Below are 27,142 nucleotides of genomic sequence, written 5' to 3'. Positions count from 1 at the left end.
ATGAAGAATGTGTGAGCCTTTATTCAGTTTTGTAAAACTTGTAAAAACGAAGGTGTAAAGGCCTTTTCCTCTGGTTTGCAGCACTAACAAAAATACTCAAATCCTCTTTTCAGTTGAAATATTGTCGTTAGAATAATTGTTGAGCTAAAAACATTGTGAATTTTTTAAAAAATACTAAAATATATTAATTAAAAAATCTTGCTTAATTGAAACTATGCTGACAGAATGAAAACACATGGAGCTGATGACTACATTTGTTTTTCTCAAAGAACAAACCGCTGTTGTTCAGCGTTTACCATAAAGTCAAATGCTGTGAAGCTGAATGCAGCTTAATGCAGCACACCAGCATGGCAAGCATTCCTGGAAAGCCAGAGTGGCTTTCCCAGTTCACTCAAGTGTTCAAATGAACAGTCAGAGCAAAGATAATAAAGGAAGATATGAAAGGAAGTTTCCACTGTGGCCACGGTTTCATCTGGTTAGGGAATATCTGGATGGGAGTGCGATACCGGTGCTTTAGGTAATAGACTTAGCCCTGATATGCTATTTCAGTTAATTGTCTAATCCAGTCTCTTGCCTGATCTTGCCAGGTTATAGCCCTATTCCTGCCACAGCCTATTCACAGAGATAATAAATGAGCATGGTGATGGGCTGTATATCCCTCCTTAGCCTGATAAGACACCAGCAGGGAAATGAAATTCTGCTTTTGCAGAAACATTATGATTTATGGATTGGGAGCACACCACTGGTGGCCTGCACTGTGTTCACGAGTGCTCCTATCTGCATGTGTGTATGTGTGTGTAAGCAAAGACAAATGTGCACATATTGAGAGCATGTGTGCAATGGAATGTAATAGTGTCCACTGTTAGGGTGAGTGTAAATTAAGGGAGTTCATTTTACCCAGCACTGCTTTTCACTATCTGACCATGAATGGACTTGATTCCCACTTGATCATAATAATATAGAAAGATTTATTGATTAGAAAAACACATGATTAATCTGCTCTTAACTGAAGTAGTAGTATTATGCTTAAAAAATAGTCATAGTAACAATGTTGGTTGATGGATTTCTCTCAAAATTGATAGGTAGAGAATCAGTGGGATCATCTCAGAGGTTGGGAAGCTTCTTCCTAAAACCTCATCCAGAAAAACCATGGAAATTAATTTATGACATAATCATTTTTCATAGTCATTTAATACAGCTGAGAATCAGGAAGCCTGATTGTGGTATTTACAGAGAATTTAGAATATTTGTTAGTGTTGTGGGAAATGTTGGCTCTGGTTCATTTGTGGTGAAACATAAGAAGGAGCAAAACCACCAGGCTGGCTGAGGAACAGTTTCTTTCCTTCAGCCGCCAGACTCCTGAACTCAAGCTGCACCAAATGCAGCTTCACCTCACAGTTTATTCATACACATACACTTACACATACACATACACATACACTTACACATACACATACCTCTTAAATTTCTTCATTGTTCATCAGTTTATTTAATTATTTTATTTAATTGTTTATCTACTTATTTTTTTAGTGTAGGGAATTTCTTGATCCGGGTCCTGAGTACAAATTTCAAACCACAAACTTTCAAGGTGGTATGACAATAAATAATCCTTGAATCCTTGAAAAAAACTCCAGCAGCATTATCAACACATTTTCAGCTCTTCGTTTCTTATTAGTTGGTGTGTATGTGTGTGTTTGTGCGTGCATTCAACGTTGAAGTGAAGTGAGGTAAGCGCCACTCAATTGATCTCAGGGTCAGACCACTTGACTTCTGACCTCGCCAGGTCTCTCCTGGCCCCTGGTGGCTCGGCCCTCGGTGTGGATGTGGCCTGTGGTTGCTGAAAAACTACTGATGACACGTTTAATAGTGATGCTGATGTCTGAGTACAGGCAGAGCCATGGTCCTGGGGTCAAAGGTCACATTTTGCAAGAATAAAACTGTTGTTAACTGAGGGTTAATTCTACGTCATTTATCAGAAGTTGTTTGTTGAGTCTTTCTGGGAATGTACATATTTTACATAAACATTCTTAATATAAACTGGGGGGCACAGAGTCATATTTAATATTTAAATAGTTAATAGATTGGAATATATATATATAAAAAATAGTTTTTAATTGTTCTAATGTAATATAATTTTAAATGTCATGTTTTCATTATGTGTAAACAGAAAATAAACATAATTAACAGAAATAAAGACTTTTAAACATCAATCTGTGTGTAATTAATTAATCAATATAATGTGTTTGACTTGGTGATACAGTTTCTGGAATAAGTGAACTTTTAATATTCTAACTTATTGACCGGCTCTGTAGAATATCAGCTTTTAAACTGTAATTGTAAACCTACATGAGCAATCCTGCTATTCATAATCTAAACAGAAATTGCATAGTATACAATGTTGTGGTTGTGTAATTATTACTTATATAATAATTGTCAAAAATGATTTCGGTATTGTTTGCTAAATATCAGTATTAGGACATATTCTGTAGTGTACAAGGTTTCTTCCTTTCTTCAGTAATATTTAAACTATTCTTAGAGGGATAATAATAATAATAATAATAATAATAATAATAATAATAATAATAATAATAATAATAATAATAATAATAATAATAATAATAATAATATTTTGTGTATGAAACCTTTCTATAGTTCAGGATCCGTTTTTAAGTCTCCTTATAAAATCAGACACACACTTGTGTGTGATGTTTGGGACTTTCCTCCTGCGGTCACCTCCTCATTACTGCTCATGTTGAGCCTCTGAGCCGCTCACTCTGCTCCACCTCTCCCGTTCTGCACCTCCTTCCTCCGTCCTTTCTTTCCTCTTCCTCCTCTTTATGTTTGTCTTGGCTCTCTTTCCACTCTCTCTTTCATTCCGCCTTCTCACATCAAATCCCTCCTCTCTCTCTCTCTCGCTCCCTCCCTCGCTCCTCATTTCTGTCGCTGTTGGCAGCCTATTTAAATGCTCCATTGGAGAAGGATTAAGGTTTATGCAAGGTCAGTGTGGGATGTGATAATTATAATCACAGCTTTTTGCCTGGCCAATGACGGCCATTTGTTATTCTCAGCTCAGTGGCTTCAGAAGCCCCTGAGGGGGAGCTGGTGGGAGGTGTTGACAAGAGGTTGGCTGATTTACTGGGCCTCCTCCTCCTCCTCATCCACCTCCTTCTCTTGCTCCTCCTCCTCTTCCAACACAGAGCTGGCTTTAGGCTCTGCAAACCCCTGCTCTCTTCCTCCTTTTCCTCCTCATCCATCTCTTATCTCTCATGCTTTTCTATTGGAAGACTAAACTCAGCGTCTTCTTTCTTTCCTGTACACAACTTTACTCAAGAGCCAGCTGTGTTCTCCTCTCCATGGCTTTATGGAATTGAAGCAGTAAAAAGCTGCTTTCCCATTAACCATAAAGTTGTGCAACTTAAAATGACAAAACTAAATTTGTTCAATGGAGAAATGCCACGTCGTTGGTCAACAAAATGTTTTTATGCAAGAATGAGGTGGCTTTTCAGCCATATTGAGACAGCTGTATTTTGCAAAACTGCAATGGAAACACTTTTTTGTATCACACATGTCAAGTGATCAACAACAGGATGTTAGTACTGATGGAAATGTCAAAGAAGACAACAGGAGTAGTAGTAGGATGACGGTTTGTTTTTGTTTTATCGGACAATGTGCAGCTGAATTCACCAGAGGTCTCACAGCATCACAACATCACAACCAGCATAAAACATTGTGTCATTAGAACACGTTGAACCTTTAATGGAATCTCACCCACTAACCACTGGAGATAAAAGCACCAATTCTCCAACCAGCAACCCCACTAGGGATAAATGTGTAAGATTCTTCATTCATTCATGGATGGATGGATGGAATATGTTGAATACATAACTACTCTGTATAAAATGGCCAACTACAATGTCTCCAAAATGCTGCATACGTAGCCGCTCCAACTAGGCACGGCGTCTCCTCTGATTGGCTGATAGATGATGAGCATTAGAGCCATGGCTGAATTATGAATACTGTATATCTCATGTGACTGTTTACATCTGCTGCAGTCATGATTTTTAATAATTTATTGTTGGGAACAAGCTTATTGACATGCGATTTTAATTTAATTTCTTACTTAATTAAAATACCGCAATTGCAACCTTGAGTTTGTTTTTCTACATTACCAGAATATAGATAAAGATCAGTGCACATTTGAAATAGGAACACAGCTGGAAAGACGGAGTTTTGTCTTTATTACTTAAACTGTGATCCAATAAATAGAGACATTACTGACCTTTAACCTGATTGCTGGTGTCGGTGTCTTGGTTTTTACTCATATTGGACCTTTATCAACTCAAAAAAAAATATATATATATGTATATATATATGTAACTGAAAAGTGGACTGAAAACCTGACATTTTATTTAGATTACATTTGCACAAAAACACACAAAAAAGCTCCAGTTGTACCGATTGTACATTGTTTTTCTTCCTGGATTACACAAAGAGAAACACTGACCAATCGTAACTATAGAAACAGTTCCTTGATGCCTTCTGTTCTGAAGATCAGGGAAAGATTTGATCAAAGTTTTTCCTGTTTGGATTCATTCTTAAATAACAATATATCATTTTCATATAAAGAACCTTTCTTTTCTCCTGAATTAGTCAGCATTTACTAGCTCACATTTTTGTCCAGACCATCTCTTAATGTTTAATCTCAGTTTAACCTTTATAAATAGGGTAGCGCCGTCATAATGGAGCTGTGAGCAGCAGAGTGTTGGTCAGCCTCCAGGGAGCTGTCCCTTCCAACCTCAGTCTCTCATCGTCTGCTGGGAACGGCCCAGTTTACAACAGAACAAATCCAGACTACCCACTGGGAACACACCAATACACTTGTCCTTGCTCAGTTTGTAAGCTCATGTTTCCAAAGGAAAGGGGCTGAACGGGTCACTGCACTTTGTCACCTTCTGGCTCACTTGGTGGTTTTGCCATTCTAACCCACCCAGGGCCTCTATCAACTCACTGTTTGAGCTCTTTACGTTCAGAATGTGCTTCAGAGCTAGCCAAGCCTCCATCCATCATCCTTCCAGTCAACCAGCACTGGCAGCCATGTTTGACTGGTCAGAGCGGCTGCTGGGAATAGATTGGTAGATTTGTCCAGCTCTCTCCCACACATGCACATAAACCAGGGGACAAGTCTGAGTCAGGGATCAGAGCTCTTTTTATCTGATGTTAGAACACAACCTAAGCACAGCAGGAAACGGAGGAGAGGGCCCGGGGTCAGAGGAGGATTTGGGTGAATGGCTTCTTTAAAGGTCCAGTTCTCCAGTTCAGCTGTCAGTCTCTTTCAGTAACCATGGCGATAGCACTACCTCAGAAATGGGGCTCAGAGGATGGGGTGGACATCTGCATCCCTACAAAACATATAAAGTATATAGGCTGGCAGACTGACTGAAGGAGGTAGAGAAGCAATGATTGTAACCGTGTTTTTTATTATATTTTTACATACAAAAATGAGTTTTTAGTAGTGGTATAACAATGTGTGGATTTATGTCTTTGTGTCCAGGGCCCAGAATGGTTGGAGCAAAGTTGAGCTGTCAATGTGCAATCATGTGGTTGTGGGACGTTCGTTTTTGCTCACACCCCCTTCCACATGGCATTTTGTTGTGTGTGTGATTTACAACAGTACAGTAAACACAGCGATCATGGCAGATCTGTTCTATACCCGCTAGTCAGCGAGGAAGCTGAGGAAAGTTAATCGATTGAAGAATTAAAAATACAAGCCTTCACTTAGCAAAGACCACCAAGAGACTGGTGGAGAGAATGAGCATCTCTCATCTCAGTACCTGACCCTACAGCCAATGAACCGGTCAACAGCTGACTGCAGCCCGAATGGATCCAGAGAGTGAGGCAGAACTGGGCCATAACGGAGATCAGACAAGGCCAGCTTTCCGGGTAGCTTTTCTAAAGTAGTAAAGAAACAAAAATGACTTTTTTTCCTCTCCTCTCTAATTGTCTCCATCTGTGTTCGACAGAGCCTTTTTGAAGGACAGGGTCTCTCATTAGGCATTCACACCCAGGGCTCCCTCCAATTGGGTTGCCTAAAGAATCTGAAGGCAATGCAATTGTGTAATTTGCACACAAAGTGGTCGGGATTGATCCAAAATAAACCTCTCAACTTTAAATGTGGGGGTGAGGAGAAGGAGGGTGTATAATTGCATCATTTAGTGAATTGATTGGCTGAGAGTCGATGGAAGGGAATCAGGAAGCAGCAGATAAACGGTGACAGCAGCGCCTTTTAGAGCGGGGGACCCGTCGATGGAAAGGCACACACAACCTGAGATGCAGAAACACACACAGAGGGGTTAGAAGCAAGGATATCCACACAAACACAAACCAAGAAAGCACACGGCGAGATAAAGTGGGACACAAACAGAGGCGAAAATGACCCACACACAGCGTCAGATTAGACAACACAAAGAGAGCCTAGGTCCACATCACACACTCAGTGCTGCAGGGCTGGACAATGGAAGACAGAATTAGAGGTTACAATGGCTTTCATTAAGCCAAACTAGACTTAACGAGACAATCGATATGTCATAATTAAAGCAAGGAGGCTGAGAGCGACTTAGACTCTAAATGATGACTGCTCTTATTAAGATGGAGCAGATAGAGAAAGGCTGTGTGACAATGGAGCTCTATAACTACCTACCACCGCCGGCCTTTGTGCTCGCACTGGCCTTTCACCAAGACGGAGCGATAGCAGGGGAGGAGAGCGGCCGGGAGGGTACAGGAGGAACATGGCTTTCAGCTGGCTGCAGAGGGAGAAAAGAAGAAGTGATCTGGGATGATGTGAATGATGATGCTTTGTCTTTGTTGAACTTCTTATTCCTTCTGCACTTGATTTTTGGCAGAGCTCTGGTAGTGCATATCTGTCCTTCATGTTCAGAATACTGAAAACCAGCAGAGCAGAGCCTGATCACACCAGAAATGTTCGGCAGATTTTGGTCTAAACGTACACTGAGCAGGGTTACGATGTTTGGTCATTTTCATTTGATTTCATTGAGACTTATTGTCTGTTTTAGTTAGTTTTTGTTAGTGTTTAGAGTAGGTTTGCTAGTGTTTATTAGTTGCTATTTGCTAAATCTTTAGTTTCATTTTAGTGATATAACAATAGTTTGGATAATTTTTAGGTGCAAAATTCAAACAGGCTAAAGTATTGTATTTTGATTATGGATCTGTTGATTCGGTACTCAACAGAAGAAACAATTTGCAAAAATGTTTTCAATTATTGTTGAACAATAACTGATTCATTTTATCTCAACTTTTAAGAGCCCATCAAAAAATCCAGGAGGATTATGGAACGTTGTAATTTGCCAACAGCTAACGTTAACTGCTTGTGCGAGGACACAGGCTGACCTGAAGTTTTCAGTCTGTTGAATGTTATCGTTGACGGTATGGAGACTAAATCAGGCTTAAAAAATCCAACCTGACCTGACCTGGCTCCATAGGGATTGGGTCCAAACCCATTTAAGTAAGTGGTGTAACTTTGCCCATTTTTAGCTTCTGGCATCCTCCAGCTGCATCTTGACGTTTGTTGTAACCTCAGGCTGAGTCAGGTTCAAGTCTTCTGGGATGTTTGACTGAAGGGATCCTCCTCCACTGCTGCTCAAATGGAGCAGGACGCTTGTTACAGTCTGACTACTTACTTTTTTTCTTTAAGTTAATCTATCTTCTCTATTTATGCTACAATTGTAGAATAAGATAGAAGATTATATGGTGCATTCTTGTTTGGTTTTCTCTGCTGTATGTATTGGAGGTCGGGTTCAGCTGAGGTTTGGGTCATACATCTAAACTCTAACATGGTATCCAGATTTATTATTATCTGCTAAGTATTCCAGATGTTATATTATTGAAAAAATATTACACAATGTGGGCTCAAATGAGCAGAACTTTAAGCAGTATTTACCTGACATGTCCTCCCAATGTTGCCTGTTCAGGTAAGCTGCTGCTTGACTCTGATGGTGAGGAAAAAACCTTTAAAGAGGAAGATCAGGGAGAGAGGGAGGAGATGGGGGTTAATTAGGTCAAATACAAGTCAAAGAGCTAAACCTTCAGGCGAAATGTTACACCAGAGTACACACACTCAGCTGGACCCCCCCCCCCCGCTTCATTAGCTTTCATCACTACCATACTGCTGTTTAAAGCTGCTGTAGGTAACTTTTATAAAAATATAGTTTTACATTTCACTGGTGCAAAATATTTCCTGAGACAATATTTCAGTCTTTCAGAGCATTGATATGAACACACTTCAACTGTTTTAAAGACACTGAGAAGATTCTGGTTACAACAACCTGACTGTACCTGCTGGCGTTTTAAAGTTAAACATTCACACACAGTTAAGTCTGAAATTCAAATTTGCCTTCAAAGTATTGTGACATACATGCTGATGTGCAAAAAAAAGTTTTAGTTATCTGTGTAATATGTTTGATTTTCAGTTTTAATTAAACATAAAAAACATAAAACTGAGCTGCACTTTATTTGCCCTGATATACAATATATTACAGGAGGCATGGAAACCCAGCTGACAGGTGGTACATTCAGAACCTCTGCATTCCCATTTCATCCAATCAGATCGGTTTCACCCATCACTGACTGCGCCATGAATGCCAGTCCTGACTGTGATCTGCCTATAGAGAACTGAAGAGAGAAGGTGTTCTATTGTTCCAGTGCAGCAGGTCAGCCTACAGAAGGCATGGCTGGATGAAGTCGCATGAGGTGGCGCATTGAAACTCACTGAACACAACCAAATGTTCACACAAGAGTCTGTCATCTTCCAGCACTGTCTCTTTTATCCTCACAGCAGCAAAGAATGGATTAATTAAGCCAACGTGAAACGAGGAAAGTAAGACTGAATATGTTTCTTTACATTTCATTAGCATCTGAGCAGGAATAAGGGGGAGAGGGAGGTGGTGTGACTGATGGATGACAGATCAAATCTCTACCCAAAATGAATACATCCAAAAATATATCAATATCTTACAGCATATGTGTCAAACTCAAGGCCCGTGGGCCAAATCTGGCTCGCCGTATCTTTCTATGTGACCTCAATTCTAGACTAAACTAAAGTGTGCTTAAATATTATGTTATCCATCAAATCAATGCAGTTTTTATCTGTTTACTGCCAAATTATATCAATCAGACACTACAATTTCTTGAGAATTGTCGTGGAAATTCATTCAAAATCACCAGATTCCTGCACTTTATGGCGCAAATACATAATCGTGAGTTTTTTGCAGATTTTTATCAAAAATGATCAAAAACTTTCTTTCTTGTACTAATCAGCTGCTTCAGCCATAATTGGTGTCGAATTATAATCCATGATCTCTACAGCCAGTAATAAAAAGTTGCATTTACCATCATAAATAAGTGCAAATATTTCCAAATGAGTACCACAAGTAACACTTTGATTTTTATTGGAAAACACAAAAAAGTCACAAAATTCTGGAGGGACTGAAAAGATGTTCAAAAGTATAATTTAATTTTAAGAATTTATTGATGTTTTATCAGTTTGTGAACAGGTTTAATCAATACATTCTGGCACAACCGGCCCTTTAAGAGCATTCATGATTTCAATTTGGCCCAAAACGAAAAACAGTTTGACACCGCTGTGTTACAGAATGTCAGGCATTTGTTCTATGAGAGTCACTTCTCAATATCTCTCTAAACAAAATAAACCTCAGTGAATATTTTCCACTTGTTGTTATGATGGGTGTAATCAAAAATAGCTACCCCTTATATTGAGATGAGGATTTTCTTTCATTCCAGATAAAAGTTATAGATTCCACTGCAGAGCTCAGATTATGGGATAATATTTTTTTGTGTATGGTTGTTGATCCATTTCTGAGGGGTGAGTGATTTGGCTGAACATCGTCGACAATAAACTGTCATTGTTCTCCTGTGTCTCCATCTCTCTATCCCTCTCTCTCAACTTCTATCTCTTTCAGGCAACTATCGTTTCTGAATTATATTTTACGGCTCATTAAGCATCTATAGTGCAGGAGCAGCGGCGCAGAGGGAGACGGGGATGAGGACGATTGATGAAAAGAGCAGAAAATTACAGAGAGCATTCATGGAGGTGAAAAGCTTCCGCTGAAAACAGAAAGTATTTACACTAATGAAAAGATGTGTTTAATTAGCACCAATTATGTCCCCACATACGGCACATGGCAGGGGCTGACATGTGCTTAATGTAGATTTAATATGTCTAATATAGTCTTATACAAGATGAACTCTTCACAGAGGTTTGATTCTTTCATTTAATACGTCATTTCAAGTAAACCAGCTAGCCCAGAGCAGCTAATAAGATGTTCATTTTACCCTGATATTAGGGGAATTTTTATCAAAAGGTTAGAAAATTAGTTTTTTATTAGAAAATAGTACATATCAAACATCATATGTGTGGTATTTACTCTGACACCTGTAAATAAAAAAATCGTAATTTGTAATGAACTCAGAATTTGTTGTAAAACTTCACAAATGGTTTCAATCCAGCCTTACTGAACTAGAGCTGTTTTACAGAGGAGAGTCAGGTAACACTTTATTTGAAGGGGGTGAATAAGACTGTCATGACACTGTCATAAACATGACATAACACCTGTCATGAACATGAATAAGCCTTCATAAATATTTTTGACTGTTGTCATAAATCGTCATTCGGTAAATTATGACACTTTTAATATAAAGTTGACATTATTCAAAATGTCTTTGTTATGACAACTTGACATTAACCAATAAATCATTACTGTTTAAACTTTACCTTTAATAACATAAAGTTACCTAATTTTTAAAGTGAGATCAGTAATATTTTTATAACAAATTTATATCAGTAATGATTTCTTGGTTTACATCTTTCACAATATATACTTCTGCTCACCCACTGACCAGGATGAAATGCATTGAGCTTAATGGGAGAAAGCCCAGATGGAGATTTGAAGGAAGATGAGAAGCTAGTAGTATCAATGGCCAGGCCAGGCAACTAGAATCTAAACTATCTAATTCAGAGTTTTCACAACATGTGTTGAGTTTTCCATATAAATCTCTGTCAGGGGAAACAAACAGAGGTGTTATAGTGTTGGTATGGTAATGTGGTCTGGTTGCCTTACCTTTCTTCTTTTTCATTATTTGTCTAGACCAGAGGTGTCAAACTCATTTTCCAGTTGGGCCAAATCAAGATCATGAGTCTTCTTAAAGGGCTGGTTGCGCCAGAATGTATTGATGAAACCGGTTAAGTTGTTAAAATATAAATAAATTCTTAAAATTTTATAATCTTTTCAACAGTCAAGGATTTCAGGACTGTTTCTGTGAGTTTTTGCAATAAAAAAGTGTTTGTGGTAGTAATTTAGAAATATTTGCGCTTATGTATGTTGGTAATGCGACTTTGTATTACTTGAAGTATCATTATGGATTATAATGTCAGTTATTTGGTACCTTAGATCCAATTTTTTTCACAATTTTTGCAAAAAATCTGCAATAAACTTACAATTATGCATTAGTGTGAAAAAGTGCAGGGATTTGTTGATTTTACATGAATTTCCAACAAATAATTCTCAATTTTCATGATAATTCTCAAAAAACTGGAGGAACTCATTCATGCAATTTGGCAATAAACAGATAAAAACTGTTGAATTGACTTGATTGATAAAATAATATTTAAGTTTATCATGTGTTCTTTGAGTCTAGAGGGCCCCATAAAAACCTGGATTTTGCCCTCGGGACCTTGAGTTCGATAGATGTGGTCCAGACAACATGTTTGGTAGTTTCATGTAAGTGTTCCTTATTGTAGGAACTCTTTGGCTTGATTCTAGATTAAATCCTTACATTTCTGGACTTTGTGTTGGATTTTCAACTAATTCAGTGATGTGATGTTACATTCACTTCCTGAAACCTGAGTGTTGTTACATACAGTCAGAAGGACAGTCGGGTCACGACCTGTGACACTGTGACGACGTCCAGGCCTGCTGGCGGTGGCTGCCTCCCCATCCCAACGTTCTTTCTTCCCATTTGAATCTTCCTCCTCTGCAGGTCCTTCCAGCCACAAGGTCACAGTGTTTTTAATTGTGGTGCCCCTCCGTCCCCGCAGCCCCCAACGCCACCAGCCCCCCGCAGCCTAAATGATGAACGACTGCACCTTGTGAAAAGGGCCTTCTCCAATAAACAAGCTTATCTCTCCTCTCTCTCTCTGGCTGGTGCCGGTGAATAATGAGCTCTGGGTATCACTGTTAATCACTATAATTGTTAATGTTAAGAGGGGGCCGCTTGCTAGTTGCCCAACACCCAACGCCTTCATTGATTTCATTTTTTTACATTAAAACCCTGCATGCCTTTGTCAGAACGGTGGGTCATAGCAGCAGCGTCACCCCCTCTACCCCCACCGCCCTTCCAACCCTGGAGAGAAGCTAATTAGTTATTTAGCAGGCCTGTGTGTGTGACAGTGTGTGTGTGGGGCAGAGCAGAGCTAAAGCCTGTTATCAGTAGCCTGATAAAGGGAATTGGTTGTCCCACAGTAGCTGTGAGAGGCTATGGCTGATATCAGCATGGCTATTATAGAGAGGACACACACACACACGTGTGCACGCACGCACACACACAACACATATTACCACATCTACACACTGGTGAACACAGAGGCATGTAAATACATTCCAGATCATAAACACTCACATTTTGATGTGTGTTTATGGGTTGTTCAATCCATAAACACATTTTTGTTTGGTGTGTGAAACAAAAGCCTGTTTGTTTCACACTAACAGTTGATCTGCTGCGTGAGTTTTTAATATTCTGCCAAATGTCCAAACTTCCTCAGAAACCCGATTGAAACAAGATCAACTGAAACCCACACGAGAAAAAGGGAAAATTTTTGCTTTGCAGGACATGATTGTTATTGTTTGTCTTTTCAATATATTTATTAGTTATAGACAGGAAATCAAACATCATTATTGCATGTACCTGAGCAAAATTTTTCTCCCTTCCCATAAGCATACACAGCTCTGGAAAAAATGAAGTGACTGCCTAAAATTATCAGTTTCTCTCATTTTACTTTCTGAAGATATATATTTGAGTAAAATTAACATTGTTCTTTTATTCTATGAACTACTGACAACATGTCTCTGAAATTCCAAGCAAAAGTTTAGTATTAATTTGCAGAAAGTGAGAAATGGCCAACATAAAGGAAAAGATACAGTGCTTTCAGACCTCAAATAATGTAAAGAAAACAAGTTTATATTCATTTATAAACAACAATACTAATGTTTTAACTGAGGAAGAGTTCAGAAATCAATATTTAGTGGAAGAACCAGGAGGTTTTCTATGGGCTTCACTGTAGTGGATCAATTTTTCCAGAGCTGTACATATATATGTGCATATATATATATACTGCTCAAAAAAATAAAGGGAACACTTAAACAACACAATATAACTCCAAGTAAATCAAACTTCTGTGAAATCAAACTGTCCACTTAGAAAGCAACACTGATTGACCCGACGAGGGTCCCCGTTGTCAATCAGTGTTGCTTCCGAAGTGGACAGTTTGATTTCACAGAAGTTTGATTTACTTGGAGTTATATTGTGTTGTTTAAGTGTTCCCTTTTTTTTTTGAGAAGTATATATATATATATAAACAATGCTAAAGCTGTGCCTATAAGATGAAAGTTAACTGAAATAAAAAAATTTAATACAGAAATAAACACAAAAACTGATGACAATAAGATTCTTAACATGATGTAAAGTTTGACCACAGGCCATGATTTTTGTTTAAAATAAATATATTTAACATGGTCAAATGCACATTTTGTTACATTTTGTCACGTCTGAAGTTAAATGGAACAAAACGTCTCTTGTTTTAGCTCATTTAGAATTACCAAAATAATTTCTATATAGTAATTACTTTAAAACGTAGTGAGAACATTTTTTGCTACTTTCTTTGAATCCGTAAGTTTGCAGCGATAAATGTATTTGAAACTTTATTAGTCAAACCTTTTTGTTTTTGTTCCACAAGCTTCTCATAATAGTTATAACGGCTAACACTTAATTGCTGTTGTTATTAATCTTACCTTTTAATATATCCTTAAGATAATGAGTATCCGTGAATTTTTCAGTCAGGTTTCCTGAGGCAAAATCACACCAGAAGTAAAGGTACACCTCTTAGGGTTACGGCGGCCATTGTCTGACATCACTGTGAAAAGGGTCTCCAGAAAAACTTCCAAAAACATTCCTTAAATTCAGGTAAGAAAAGGAGCTACAGGGCATTTCTTACTGACTTTGAGTAAAGACACACCTGTTCTGAGGATCGTTCACTTTGGCAACTGACAATTTGAGGGAACAGAGAAGAAAATGTTGCTTTGAGATGTTACAAAGTAGGGATGTTCTGATCAAGTTTTCTGCTGCCGATTCCGATACCGATCACCAATGAGGCTGATCTCTGCCGATCACCAAAAAGTATACTTTAGTACACACACACACACACACACACCCCTGCACACGCAGACCCACACACACACACACACACACCCCTGCACACGCAGACACACACAAACCTACTTTCTCCCTGCTCTCTTTACTTCACAATGTACTGCGAGAAAGCAGGTGTTCATACAACTTTTGAGGGGAACCTATTCTGTTCCCGTGGGCAAACTCCACCCACACTGAGTGTACACTCAGTAGAAGTGGGGGAAAACATAAATACTCTCTGCATGACTCATTTATCTTGATTTTAATTAGCGGGTCAATTTGACCCGGAACAGTATGTGTGTCTCAAGTTCAATTATAAAGATCACCCTTTGAAAAAAAAAATTAAATGTAATATAAAATTTTTTTACCAAAGATCACTTTCAAGGAAATTATTGTTTTTTTGTGTCTAGGTTTTTTTCAGTGGACATAAAAACTGTAAATCCCATTTTTTATGTCCAAATGAGTAATTGAGTAAGTTGTCGTCATTAATCCTTAATTTCTGAGAAATAAAAAAACATAATTGCACACATTTTGATTGAGATGGTTAGTATTAGAGTTAATCAGATAAAAAAATGTATGAAACCTACTTTTAAGGCAGTATTATCCGAGTAAAATTGGCGAATTTGAACGGCGTCTGTTATCCTAGCGTCAAGGCTTTTCTTCTTTTTATGGCGTTTTTTTTTTATGAAAGTGTGCAATACCACCACCATCTGTTCTGGAGTATAAACTGGAGATACTGCCGTTGACTTATAGATCTTACATCATACATCTGATAATGGATTGGGTAAAGACAGCTTCTGTGCTTTTGTTAAAAAACTGAAAACAACAGATCATATTCGGAGGGATGTAAAACTGAAGATACTGTACATTTATTGTTAAGGACAAGTAACAATAAAGTGTCAATGTTTGCTATTTTGAGGCATGAACGCATTAGTTGCTTTGTTAAACAACATTACATCAAGACTATCCATCCATTTTCTATACACCCTTGTCCAGGGGTGAAAGTAAGGGGGTACGGCAGGGTACTGCATACCCCTAAAAGATTTAGCGGGGGTACGCAGTACCTGCAAGAAAGAGGAGCGGCTGTCTGCTGTAAAAAAAAAAAAAGAATGGGTTCACTGTGCAGCCGCGAGTGCACCCACTAATCAGCCGTGACTGATTAGTTTTTTCAAGAACAATCTAAAACACAACTTAATCAGTTAATAAATAGCTTTTTTCTCATTTCATATTGTTTCTGAACAGTTCGTGCTTTGCTAGAGCAGGGGCGAAATACGTCAATCGCGGAAGGTTTTGAGTCGATCTCGACATTAGGAGACAAACTGAACACCGCCAGGACGCTGAGACCAGCACGTCCTCCTCTGACTGGGTTAAAACGTTCGTAACTTTATTAAAGAACAACAACAAAAAAATCAACAAAACGTGTTCAATTTAATGACCCAACAACAATAATAATCTCAGTAATTATTGTTTCAACAAGGAGTTGCGCAATTCTGTGCGTTTCGGTTCCATTACCAAAATAACGAGCAGAGGAGGGGTTTAAAATGAACTAATCAACCACCGCGTGTTCAGGAAGCACTTAATAATCGCAAAATAAATATCAAGCCTGCAAACCTGATATCGTAACAGACTTAATGTTATGTTTTTAACGTAATCTCTGGTCGGTTTGTGTAGCGCAGGCTAGCTATTGTCTTGTCCAGTCCAGTTCGGAAAAATTCCCACCCCACTTCTGGGAAAGTCCAGTCCAGCTGGCCCAGAGAAGGAAGTGATTTTAATTAAAGATAAGTTGCTCAGTTTGCACCTATACTGAGCCTGTTAATCTGAATCCAATAGGCTGGATGTAGCAGCTAGGAGGCCCTTGTAAAGCACCGGCTGTATTGAAGCCCACTGCATTTCATTTGGCCGGGAATCAATGCAGATTGACACCACTTAACATGCAAATGGTGTTCGGGTCAACCAGCGGCTTCCAGTCTGCAGGTGGTGGCCCAACATGAGCAGCTCCTTTCCTCTCTCCTCGCCCCGCTCCCCACTGCAAGTTCTTCTGGGATTCTACAGAACTTCTTGAAAGGTTTTGCCCTCCTTTTATTCTTTCTCCATCCGTTCCATCTCTTTGCCTCGCCTTTTTCTCACCCCTGTGCTCCCTCCTTTCTTTTCCATCACATCCCTCCCTGCTGTTATAAAAATCATATTCAGGATATTCGTCCATTTAAAGATATGAGAAAATAAAACACTATTGATTGCCTGATAAACTGCCACTGGTGGCAACAGCGTGCATGTAAAGTCGGAGCGGGCCCTTGCTGAGGCTGAATGTGAGCGCTAGCTGGAGGCATTAGCAGGGAGATGCCAGGGATCAATAAAGTGTATTTGTGTGTGTCGGTCCTTAGCTATTCTTCCAATTACACATTTCCAGCAGCGCAGTCGAGCACAGCTCTTTGTTAACGCCTTAATGGATCAGCCCAAGGAAGTGTAAAAACACACACGCACACGCACACACACACACACACACACACACAAACAGCTTTACAAGGTAAGCATTCTCAAATTGATTTGTTAAACAGCATTTTGAGCCCCAGCGCTCTCTGCAACTGTATAATTACTATGACGACTGACGCTGTATCTATGTGGCTTGTTGCTGTTGTGTGTGTGTGGATAATCTCACGAAGACCGGTGTGTTTGTGCCTCTAACAGTTTCCACATGAAGGAAACTCCATGTGTCTGATTATTGAAGAAGAGAGCGTCTCATTAGTAATTAACTCCACAATAACACACACATCTCCGCTCTGCTCCTCCTCCCATTTCACGCCATATGATAACAGGCACGTGCAGGGGGGGGGGGCTGGGTGTGCTTGAGCACCTGCCCTCTTTGCTCCTTGCCCCCAAGTGCCCTTTTGGTACATTTTTATTTATTTTTTTTATTTATTTATTTTTTGTATTATTATTTTCTAAGCCCTCTTGTGACACATAACATGTACTAAAATTATTATTATTATTATTTTATTTATTTATTTATTTATTTTTTGTACAACATAATAAGCCCTCTGGTCACCTCGTTACCTTGACCTTTTGCCCGTGACGCATGACGCAGTTGCCTCTTGCGCAGTGAGTTAAGGCGGCTAACTGGAGCTCAACGTAGCGAATGTTCCAGATTACAGAACAGTTTTTGGTGAATAAAAAAAACGTTTTTGGTGAATAAAGTGGAGTAACTTGCTACTTGTCAGATGACGGAAAACGTTCAAGTATCGTTACTGCTTCAGCTCGGAGTCGCGGTTTAAGCAGAGAGGTAATGAAATACAACAGACACTGACAGGCCTCTGCGTCTGCCTTTCTCTGAAGAACTACTGAGCAGGAGGAGACAGCCAGGTGAGGAGAAACTGTTCTTATCTATCGATTCAGTATTTTTATCATACAGATATTAGGCTGTTGTTGTTGTGCTATCAACTAGCTGCTAGCTAACGACTTTGCTAGCAAAGCTAGATAACTAAAAGCTTCTCCCCTGTACCGTTAATGATATCAGTCATTCTTTAGTATCGCTTATGCAATAAGGGCACATCGCCCGTCCAACACCTTTCGTCTCCATAAAGGATATTGTTGAGGAAAAATTACTATTTTTAGCGTTTAACACAGTTTAAACCTTTTAGAACAAATTTCTTAATTTTGAACAAGTTTGAATAGAGATCTGCAGGAGAGCTTCGGCTCAGACCCCTGGGGTCTTATCATTAAAGACAGGAGGTCATAAATTAACATATGCAGGAAGGTGGAGGACAGCATCACTTGAATTACTGTGAGAAAGGGAACTTTGGTCGGTTCACGTAACCAGGATGAGAAGTCTTCCAAAACTAACAGCTGACATGGTGCAAAAACTGAATATAACATAAAATGTTTTAAATCACTAACATTTAATTTGTAAGATACTTTTCTTAGTTATTAATAACATGCTTTGACTGAAAATTGTATTATCTTGTTTTAGAATTAATTTAGTCAATGATGAATGTATTTGAAATGGTATTATTTTTGACTATATTAGAATCAAATGAAAATCTTTTGTTTAGTATTAGAAAATACTTAGGTTTATGGTGAATGAATGTCTTAATTCTTATTTTGAATATTAGGTTAGAAACAGGAATTGTACTCCATTATTTTCTGTTGATATTATCTATTGCTTTTGTTTGATATCAGGACTAAACTTTGGAGATGCTGAGTGCAGAAGAACAAAATTGGGTTTTTGGAGATAACTTTTCATTGAATTAAAATACAGTATTAAGGGTTTGTTCCTGGCAGAGCAGAAGAGAAACCAGAATTTTACAGCTACCTGTGAGGTTCCTTCATCTGTTTCTCTTTGATGGCTACAGATGGCTGTAGAGCCGCAGGAGGCTGGCTAGTGTTAAGAAAATACATTTAAAATAAGTTAGTTTTAGAATTTATCATTACTTGATTGAAATTCTCTAATATAGTTTTAAAATTTATAACATATTCTGACCTATTGATCTTTATTTTACTTGTAGTTAAAGCAGATTGTTTGTTAAGATCTCTGATCTGCTCTTTGTCTGTCTGGGAAACAATCAGTAGGAAGTTCTAGCTTTTCACACTGAAATGTGAAAGCCATAAACCACCATGAATTCGGAGCGTCTGCTTCTACCTTATTTAACAAAAGGTGTTTGATCTTGTGAACAAATTGCAGGGGCTGTCTAGATTAAAAAAGGGCCAGAGATGCCTTCCAGTTGGTCAACTAGAGATGCGCCTTATTTGAATACATTAAAGAGGAAAACACACCTACAGGTATAAAAGTTTGTGCACATGGGAAACAATTCAGAGAAAGCTGATTTTGTATACTTCTGCACCAGCTCTTTCTCCAAGGACGTCCTTGATATTTCTCTGTCTTCTTGTCTCAGGTAACAATGTTTGTATCTGTGTTTCTCCAGTTTCCTGTTCTATCTTATACTTTCTTCTGATTGGATTAAATTATGTAATTATGTGACGTCAACACGCGTTGTCATGTTTCTGTCCCCATACGTGGCCACGTGAGAGAACCCAGGATCAACAGGAAGAATCAGAGCCAGATTTTTTTGCTAAATTTAATTGTATAAAAATTCTTCCTTAACAATATATATGTCCGATCTTCTAATTTCCTTTGCTGCATAATGTACATTTAATTTATTCTGGCGTTAGGTAAATGTATCTTGAAGGAGAATAACACTTAAATAAAAGTCCAACAAGGATATTCATTTAGAATTAAAAATAACTCACCCTGAATTACCATGATAGATATAATTAATTAATGAAGGGGAAAAAAACTCAACTCAGACTTTAAGTAAGTTTAGGGTCTGGTTCGCAGAGTATGAAGTTAAATTTGTTTCTCAATTATTCAATGGGGGGGGAAAACTAACCTCAGTTAAGTAAAATAAAATTGTAATCAAAACTTTTGGAATTGTAATTATTTCTTTTTAAAAAAACAAATCGTTTTGTTTAAAAAACTTTTTTAAATTAAATACATTTTTGTGTTGTGAACATAAAAAGTTATTTGCCAAACATAAACTTTTATTTGCACACATCAGAAATCTTTTATCGTGATTTTAGGCCCTGCCCACGAGTTATGTGAGAATTATAAGCAAAACTTTGAGTCACAAACAAAAGCTTAGAATAGCAAGAAAATATTTCTGACAAGCGCAAATAAGTTTGTTTTGCAAAAAAAAAAATTCACTTCATGAGACAAATGTGTGATTTAAATGTTTAAAAAAGTTTTTTAAGCAAAACTCGGTAGGCTATTCTCATGGTGACATGCATTAACAATTAAATATTTGCTTTTGTTTTTTTCGTTTTTCTGCAGTTCCACGTTAAAGTTTGATGCAGCTCTGCTTTCCTGAATGGACCATCTTCATCTCCACTGCAGCAAACAGGCAGCTCTTTTTTATAGATTACAGTCACTAAAAGGTTGCATTGTGCCCTTGTTTATATTTTTAATAGTGTCATTCTGTAAAGACAAAATATGTCTGGTGGTTTAGCTCTGATTTATATATCTTGCTAAATTGCGAGTTTGAATATTGCAATACTTTCCTATAACAAAATAGACCTGCAGAAAGAAATTACTAATATCTTACGCATAGTTGTATGCTCTATGTAGAGATTCTCCTTAGCTTTGATTGTGTATCTCACAATTTTGTAATTTATCATTGCTTATTAAACTTTGAAAGTTGATTGGCTTTGTTAATATTCTGTCCTAAAATACGGTTGGATGTGCCCTTTTTTTTTTTTTTTTTTCAGCACCTGCCCCTTTAGTGGTCTCTGCATGATAATATCAATCTATCCCCGCTGCCCTGCAGGCACAGTGTCTAACTGTATCCTGCAGCTGGAGATGCCCTACAGGTACCCCGTTGTATGGGTCTGGTGAATGAATTCTCAGATCCAGCTCATTACCAACAGAAGCGAAATCAGAACTGATTAATAAAATCCTGAATATTAAAATGCAGCATTCAACATGCTTCATATGCAAAGAGACCTTTTTAACATTTACTGAGTTTATCAGTGTGCTTTGCTGCAGACTATATTGTCAAAGGATATGAAGGATGTTTTTACACCTGACAGTCCAGTAGGCTCGGTTTGATTGGGGACTTAAATTGAGAAATTACACAAGACGAAAAGTGGGATTTTTGACCCTGTATTCTGAAGCAAATGCAGCTAGTCAGCGACAGATATCGACAGTTTACATTTTCACTCACGGGAGTCGTAATCTGTCGATTGCGGAATCCTTGGAGGGGGTGAGTGGCGGTGCGGGGGAGCAAGAGGCATTAACGACTCTACTTAGCATATGAATAGCCTAGCATATGAAAAGGCGCTTCAGCAGACCCACGTGGATTCTCAGTCAATGGATGAAAAACAATGACATCAGAGTTCATCATTGACATGTGATTGGTTGGTTGATGTGTGCCCATTGGATAGCACTTATGTCTTTATAAATAAACCCCGCCCCAATCATTAATATTTTTAATGCTGTATTTAAAAAAAATCTATATAAAAAATAAATGCTGTATTAAAATATATTCATTTGATATTGCTTATATGCAATATGTTCATATATGAGGAACATAAAAGAAGTTTTTTTTTATTTATTTCATTTTCTTTTTTTTACTGTTTGCACACAAAATAAGACATAAATGCTTGTCCATTTCTCGACCATCTGGCAGTGTTTTTTTGTCCAAACATGATCAAACATTATGTTGCGTTCAGGACAGGCCCAACATCTCTCCTGAAGCGGAGACCTGACGTCTCTTCCTGTCTTGTAGTCCTGATGTCACTGAGCTCCTGGTAGGAGGAACTTGGGGTCCATCCTGACACCAGCTCATAGCTGCCATCCTCCCAGAATGCCACCTCCTTTGCTGCCAGAACTCTCTGCCTTCCTCCATCAGCTGTTAACACAGAACAGACAATCATTATGAGCTACAGGCATCTTTTAGTCATTATGAAACTACAGTGAAATTGTTTGGCAACTTCTAGCTTAGTATGCACACATAAGACATTAAAACAAACAAAAAAACACATTAATACATTCTTACAAAAAATAAAAACTTTAATGAAAAAGAGAAAACACTTGGAAACAATTGGAAGAAAAAAAGAATTAAAAGCAGTTGGTAATAAATAGTAAAACATCATTCAACAAACTCTGAGGCAGATAATTTGCTTTGATGGATTTTAATAAATCACAATCATTCAAGGAATTGTGACATCTCTAAGTCTTATCTGCTTCTTTCTTGAGCTACATCTGGATGACTGGCAGTAGGTTCTGGATGCAGCTGGAAAACATTTTTGTGCATTGTCAATACATAGCATAATTAGATTATGTACATAAAAAATATTGAAGCATAAAATATCATCATCATTCTAAAATAGTAGATACTCACACACAGTTGCATCTCTGTTCTCATCACGGACATCAGAACGTTCCTGAAGAGTCTGATTGACACAAATGTGACTCCCATTCTGTGGAGTCTGTGGAAATAAATGTAAAATTAAAAAAAAAAATTGTAGCAAATATATTGCTTTCTCAAAAATACATAAGTAAATCAGTTAAAATTATTATCAACCAACCATTATACAGTCGGGAATCAACGCAGTGATTATACATACCGGCTTCATGACTTCATCCTCAGATCCGACCTCCGTGGACTCCGTGAAATAGGACTTTTTCCACCATTTCACACAACGCACGGGTATTTTCGTTCATGTTGGGTGTAGGCAGTTAGCACTAGTTACCGCCAGTGCAAATCTTCCTCTGGAGTTTAATGGCGGCTACTTGACCGACTCTGAAAGCGCATTACTGCCACCCCCTGGACTGGAGTGTTAAATGAAAGTTGACAGAAAAAAATACATTCTAAAAGTTATTTTTTCAAAAGTTACGTGACAGTATATCTTATTTTTATTATAATTAATTGCTAAAATGTTTTTAGATGTATATATGCTTATTTACTAAATTCTACTTTGAGCTGTCTGCTTTTTAGTTTATACAGAATATGATTCATAATCCGTGAGTTATATTTAGTGCTTAACTAACAAATTTTAAAAAAAAGAATACAAATGTTTATACTCTATCAGATGGTATCACATACTTTCAACCATTTTGTTCTTCAATTTATACTTGAGAGTTAAGCTACTGAATACTGAAAATTCTGCAGTTTCTTAAGTCCTGTATTGTGATGTGGAATGGTGTCACTACCACTCCAATATAGCATGACTCTGGGTCTTTAAAGCAATCAGTGAACATTAACATTAGTTTGAATATTATTCACAAAAATACTTTATGTACAATGAACCACTCTGGAACATGTTTTTTTTTTTTGATTAAGTTGTGCAATTCCTCCCATCACAAGATACATCTTCAGATAGGAGGAATGTCAAAGTAAGATCACGTTTCACAAAAGTCTATTATGTAATCATGCATATTCTTCTTTTATATCACCAATTCAACCAAAACTAAGTTTTTCAGTGCTCCTTAGTTCCAGTTTCAACCGTTGCTGTTTGCCTTCTCACTGCACTGCAACTTGTTCCCCTCCTCGCCTGTGGTGGCGCTGCACCAGGAATCACAAAAATCACTGAAGAAGACCCTGAGAAGAACTTCCTTCTTCATAAAATGTAAACAAAAAGGAAGTGGCATAAGATTATAACAGTTATAATCTGATTAAAGAGAAGTTGTTAGATTTCTCTTTGGTCTTTGGCAAAGCCATTGGTTATGCTTACCCATAATGCCCTGTGCTATAGTCCGGTTCCTGCTTTGGAGTGTACTGAAGACTCTCTGCTCTCGAACCGCACCAGAGTTCATTTCGACTGAACCAAGAGCGAGGTTTGTAGGCAGACCAGAGTTCACTTTTTCACTTTCTTGATCCACATCAGAGCTCAGATGAACACTCACACCTCCCCAAACAAACTCTTACAGGCAAACAAACTTTTTATGAAATGACTGTCATAAAATCATGACAGTCATTTACATGAAGGCCATGAAACAGATTTTTTTTCTCAGTTTCAGAGTTCTTAGGACTCTTGTACTTTTTTTCTCTGTATTCTTGTCATCTGGGTTCAGACGCAGACGACACGTCTATTAATGACTAACAACATCATTTAATTTCCCTTTGGGATTAATCAATTACTGTTGAATTTGAATTTAAGTTTGTTTAGTTATTGTTCCCTGTGTTTATCCATCTTCACAGCAGTGTGGTCCCTCTCTCTGTCGTGGTCAGAGGGTCTAGCATCCTTCAAGTCTCCCTCCCAGACTCATCAGACTTCTTCTGAACTCTTTTTGTTTTTGTTTCTGGTTCTGCCTTGTTCCAGTAATCTCCTCTCAGTGTACCTGCCAGTTTCACTCACTCATTTGACAGATCATGCCATCGGGCATCTCCCCATCAAAAAAATATTTTGGGGGTTGGGGGGTGTAAAAGGAAATCTCAAATTGTCTGAAAGAAGATTGCCAGTATCCACCAGAAAATACTTTATAAAAAGTTTTATATCCCTTACATTTCTGTCTGCTTCTGCCCAGTTGATCACATGACTTACACACACAAAAAACAAAGCACAGTTCTCTCAGGTGTGCAGTTTGTTGCTTTCAGTAATTCTTCTGATTATTGAAAATCAGAGGAAAGGGCCGCAGTGAAGTTGCTGTCCGTTATGCAATTAGTCATTTCAACGTAGCAAAGAGCCAAACTGTTTCTACTCCTCCCTGATTCTCTGCAGAGTCGTCCTCAGGATCAAATAGCTCCACAAAATGACTCCTCTTCCACAGAAAACACACAGATGCTCTCTTTGCTCACAATCCTGCCAAACTCTTCCACACGCGGCGTAAACAAATGGAGCAACTTGAACTCTCATTCAGCCCTGATAGATGAGCAACACATGAGCGTTATGAGTAGCTTTAAATCTGCATTGTTTATGTGTCTGTTTTTTCACACCAACTGAGTTTGTGTGCGCACACAATCATGCCTGCTGGTGTGTACCTGACCCGGAGAAACCTGGAGAAAGACAACAGTCTACAGGATGAAATTGAAGAGATTAGCATGGTCTGCTCTGCTTTTGATTAGTTCTGACTAGAAATCTGCCTGAACCACAAGGGGCCCCTCAGCAGCTCCTGCTCCATGCCTGCGTCTGTGTCTGAGGCTTTCTCTCTCTGTTTTTTTTTTTACTCTCCTCGTAGCATTTCGCGCTACGCCAGAAACTGAATTGATATTTTGTAAACCTGATTTGTGGATAACGCGATGTGACAGCGACAAATGCCTGGCTGAAAATGGTTTTCAAAGCCGACTCAAATGAAAGTTATTACAGGGTAAATGCGCATTTCTTTGTCTCGGTGGCAGCAGCAGCCCCTCCTGGCTCTGTGTATGAGTTTATATGGGCTGAATATGGATCCATTTCCTGGGTAATTGAATTGATACTGTCATGCACGGGGGCAGTGCCACATTGCTCTGCAGGGCGGATGGACTGTCTGATTGAATTGGATGGTGGTGGTGGGTGGGAAGGTATCTTGGTGTGTGTGCGTGCGTGTGTGTGTGTGTGCGTGCGTGTGTGTGTGTGTGCGTGTGTGTGTGTGTGCGTGCGTGTGTGTGTAGGGTTGTCAGGGAGCAGTCATAAGATAGACACACCTCAGTGTTCCTCTGATTACTGCCATACAGCCAATTGTCTCTCCAATAATCTGCCGCCACAACCTCCTGGCACACACATGCTCGCACACACACCGGAGGAGGGATACGGGTCAGGCAGCGCAGAGGCCATTTCCAATTCCGGGGTAGGCGACCGTGCCGCAGATCTGCTACATATTAATTTTGTCCCGGCTGAGATTTGCTCCCATTCAGTTAGAGCCGATTGATGAGAGAGCAGAGAGGATCGGACGGCTGCTCATTCGCTCTCCTCACCTCTGATTAGAAACAGTGCCGCTGTCACTGCGCTATTAGGACAGAAGAGTGGGAAAACGGGGGAGAGAGGAAGGGAGAGAGTAAAAAGAGATAAGGGACAGAGAGGGAGAAAGGGAGGAGATGGAGTCAGATAGAAGTGAATGAGGGAGACGACGGGGTGTGAGTTGGGAGGGTGGTAGGGAGAGAAACAGGATGGAAAACAGTACGAATGAAAGAGTGGAGAATGAGAGGATAAGACTAAAGGTCAATGGGGGCCTTGGGATGAGATAGGAAGAGGTTGGAAAGAAAGAAATGTGAGTGAAAACAGTGAGGGAGGAAAAGAGAAAACAGGAAAGATGGAAATACATTGCCTTCCGAAGGCAGCCCTTTGACTTGCTTCCATTTTGTCACATTACAACCCCAAACATCTATTGATTTTACTGGGATTTTATTTGGCAGTGCAACACAAAGTCATGCATAACTGTAAAATCATGGCAAAAATTTACAAGTTTGAAAAAATAAAAAAATAAAAAAAAGTGTGCCCTGCATATTTGGAATCTGCATCAGAGGCCTCAGAAGACATAGAACTTGAAAGATGTGAATAATTTTTAGTTTTTTTAAGGGAAAAATAGAAAGGGAGAGAGGTGTTTGAAGGAACACTCTAGAAGTGGGTCAGAACAGAACCAAGAAACCACAGTGATGACCTTCACTGTGGGACTCCAGAAGTCTCCTTGACTGGTTCCAGGCTGGACGTACTTCCACTCAGGAGTTGCCCACAGTGAGAGTCGCCGGGCAGGAGTGGGCATACTTGTTGCCCCCGATCTCAGCGCCTGTACTTTGGGGTTTACCCCGGTGAATGAGAGGGTAGCCTCCCTCCGCCTCTGGGTGGGGGGACGGGTTCTGACTGCTGTCTGTGCTTACGGACTGAACAACAGTTCAGATTACCCACCCTTTTTGGAGTCCTTAGAGGGGGTACTGGAGAGTGCCCCTCCTGGGGACTCCCTTGTTTTACTGGGGGACTTCAACGTTCACGTGGGCAATGACAGTGAGACCTGGAGGGGCGTGGTTGGGAGGAATGGCCCCCCCGATCTGAACTCGAATGGTGTTCTGTTGTTGGACTTCTGTGCTCATCACGGATTGTCCATCACGAAAACCATGTTCAAGCATAAGGGTGTCCATATGTGCACTTGGCACCAGGACACCATGGCCGCAGTTCGATGATCAATTTTGTCATCGTTTCATCGGATCTGCAACCATATGTCTTGGACACTCGGGTGAAGAGAGGTGCG

General features: G+C 39.0%; 2 long non-coding RNA genes across 3 annotated transcripts; both read right to left on the bottom strand.

Annotated features, from left to right (window-relative positions):
• Positions 1-4,385: 4,385 nt before the first annotated feature.
• On the bottom strand, positions 4,386-22,008 carry LOC108166604 (uncharacterized). Of its 2 annotated transcripts, none has more exons than XR_001776958.2 (4): positions 21,204-22,008; positions 7,955-8,022; positions 6,698-6,800; positions 4,386-6,322 (listed from the first exon to the last, which is right to left on the bottom strand). It is a non-coding gene; the product is annotated as an uncharacterized LOC108166604 (long non-coding RNA). The 2 variants fall into 2 exon arrangements; XR_001776959.2 differs by lacking the exon at positions 21,204-22,008 and adding an exon at positions 11,951-12,965.
• Positions 22,009-22,040: 32 nt separating this feature from the next.
• LOC145553165 (uncharacterized) lies at positions 22,041-26,505 on the bottom strand. The gene is made up of 3 exons (XR_014089414.1): positions 22,609-26,505; positions 22,383-22,470; positions 22,041-22,274 (listed from the first exon to the last, which is right to left on the bottom strand). It is a non-coding gene; the product is annotated as an uncharacterized LOC145553165 (long non-coding RNA).
• Between the last annotated feature and the right edge of the window lie 637 nt (positions 26,506-27,142).

This window comes from Poecilia reticulata, chromosome 10 (assembly GCF_904066995.2).
Source record: "Poecilia reticulata chromosome 10, P_reticulata-male-v2, whole genome shotgun sequence".
Lineage (NCBI taxonomy): Eukaryota > Metazoa > Chordata > Actinopteri > Cyprinodontiformes > Poeciliidae > Poecilia > Poecilia reticulata.
This window is presented reverse-complemented; position numbering and strand designations above follow the sequence as displayed.